Genomic DNA, 2,743 nt, shown 5'->3' with positions numbered 1-2,743 from the left:
GAAACAAAAATTCTGCACTGTAGGATGATTTAAAGGAATGTCTGACTCATACACAGTTGCTTTAGAACAAAGGCAATTGTCTATGGAGGAAAGCAGTTGAGAGATGTCAGCGGGGGCTGCGTACACTGCTGCCTGCCCACCTGGCTGCATGGATTGATTTGAAAGAAACCAGGAAGAGCCAGCCCTGGGTTCCTTCCCAGCATACCCTCCTCTCTGAAGTGAAAGACAAGAAGGTACGTTATGCATGGGTTTCCTCTTTCTCTTGAGCAAAAAGAGGAAGCAAAGAAAAATGCAGAGGGCAAGACTTTCTTTTCTTTTCCTTCCTTCCTTCCGCTATCCCTCCCTCCCTCCCTTTCCCCTCCCTCCCTCCCTCCCTCCCTCTCTCTGTCTCTGTCTGTCTGTCTCTCTTTCTTTTCCTTTGCTAAAGAGGGCAATGGACAAAGGTTCGTTTTATTTTAACGACTGAACTATGTGAAGCTACAGCCAAGCCACTGTGTACCGACATGAGGGAAACTTTTGGTCTCTTCCTTCTTGGACAGAGTCTTGATGATCTTTTCCTTCTTGGCCTGGAGGAGCTCCTCCCAGCACTTTCGTGTTTCCTTGGTCTTAGATCTGCGATCCTCAGCCTCTTTAGCTAGCAACTTCTTGGGGGACTTGTCTGCCTTCAGTTTGTGGATATGAGAATCCACTTGTTTTTTTAATACATTCCTTTTAACCTTCAGGTATAAGCTGTGATGCATATGGCGGTCAATCTTAGATTCCAGGTATTTCCTGAGAAGCCGGCACAGGATCCGTCCTCATCCTTCTCATCCAGGTCACATTCTAAGGCATCTGAGTATTGGCAGTAGTATCTTTCCTCTTCCCATATGCCTGCCCTTCTGTTGGGCCAAGGTGTTTTTCTGGCATCGAGCCCGGGAGTGGATAGTCACAGGCTTCCAAATGATGAGCCAATCTTTGATCAGCATTCTGATCTACTGACCAGAGTTGGCATTGGTCTCGCCGGGGTCCAACTAGACCTTCTTTTTACCATGGTGGAGGACACTAAAGGCAAGCCTCTTCCGTAGTCAGCATACTCATGGCTGTGGACACAGCAGCAAAAGTCAAGAGTCACTTTCTAACAGCGTGAGAAAAAGAAAGAGTGGGTCCACTTTCTGCCCGATGTGTTCTACCTTCCTCTGACCACAGCTCAGTGTATAACGGTCAATGAGGGTCTTTCCTTCTTCAGAAGGGAATAGGGAAACGTTGGGGTTGGGAAGTCAGCTCTTCTGTAATACTTCCTCTTCACTGTTGACTCCCAAGTTATTTCATGCAAAGTGCCTTAAACACTAAAATTGTGAATCGATGAGCTGGGCTCCATCTCTCTTCGTGTTAAATGGGAAGTTTGTTTCTTTCCAAACTGTCGTCAAGTCACACTGCCGTCACAAGACTTGCATGCAGGAGAACCTGAACTAGGAACCTCAACAGCCACATAAGACAATTGTACCAGGCTGTACTCGACATGCCTATAACCTCAGCGCCTGAGAGAAAGGCACAGGAAGATTCAGCCTAACCAATATCACTCTCACACACCAACGGTCATGCCCTCCACTTAGCTCCACTCCAAACAGGGAAACAAAAAACCTAAAACAACTTGTTACTTAATATATACCATGCAAGCTAATAGCTACATAGATGAGTCTAAATTTATACCTGATGTATGTATCTATGTCTGATGTATTATGATATACACAGAAGAGCAGAAATACCACACTTCCTAAGCTAAGAAATCAGTCTCGTTATGAGCTTAGGAATCTTATTTGACTGAAGTGTCCTCTGTGTCTTCACACACTCACTCCAAACCTATGTCGTGCTTCTAGATGACACTGACACCTGGAGCGCCTACTATATGGATTGCCATGTTTTTAAATTCTCTAATTGTCCAGTTATATTTGAATGAGCCGAGTGTATGAAATACATTTTCCTGGATGAAAAGTAATGATTTTAAATTCTATATTAAACTTCCTTTTAAAAGAAATGAATGACATTCTGCCCTGAGATATAACACAGCTATCGTTCCTTTATCTATGGTTGTCCTGACCCTACTCCTATTCCTTCACAGTGCTTTTGGCAAGCAGAAGCCTAGTTGCTTATTTACTATATCATGTATCATCATTCAGACTCTTCAGATACAAAAAAGCAAATTTTTTTCTTTCTAATAAAAAAACCTCATTTTTACTCGTTACTACTATTAACCTGCAATTTTCTCATGCTTCTGCTCCTGGTTACAGGCATGAGGATTTGAAACTTGTGTCGAGCCTATCTCTGACTTCTGCAGGCAAAAGGGCAGATGAACTTTTAAAATGGTCGCTCAGCTAATGAAGGTTTAACTTCAACCTTTGTGTTGAATTTTAAAGACTAAGTCCAAGATTTTCATTTCCTATTAATAATTTTATTCACAAATGAATGCCATGCTTTTTTCTACCCATAATTACAACGTCCACATCTAATACTTTGATAACAATATAGAGAAGGGATATTTGTGTCTTCTTATAAAAAGGAAAATGGACATTCATGAACTGTAGAAAACAGTTTTATAACATGTTAGTTAACATGTCACTGGCCTCTTTGAAGCAAAGGCAGTGGGCTGATACCCAAATACAGTTTAAAAATGAGAACTAACATCACTTTTTATAGGCTAATAGGGCCATTGAAGTAAATAGAACCTAAATCTGGGTTTAATTAAATATTCTTAGGATAAGAAGCC

The 2,743-nt window shown here is 41.8% G+C and overlaps 1 pseudogene; it reads right to left on the bottom strand.

Moving 5' to 3' along the window:
• Positions 1–467: 467 nt before the first annotated feature.
• LOC127685167 (60S ribosomal protein L19-like) lies at positions 468–1,500 on the bottom strand (annotated as a pseudogene).
• Positions 1,501–2,743: the final 1,243 nt, after the last annotated feature.

Source organism: Apodemus sylvaticus, chromosome 1, assembly GCF_947179515.1.
Source record: "Apodemus sylvaticus chromosome 1, mApoSyl1.1, whole genome shotgun sequence".
In the NCBI taxonomy this organism is placed as follows: Eukaryota; Metazoa; Chordata; class Mammalia; order Rodentia; family Muridae; genus Apodemus; species Apodemus sylvaticus.
This window is presented reverse-complemented; position numbering and strand designations above follow the sequence as displayed.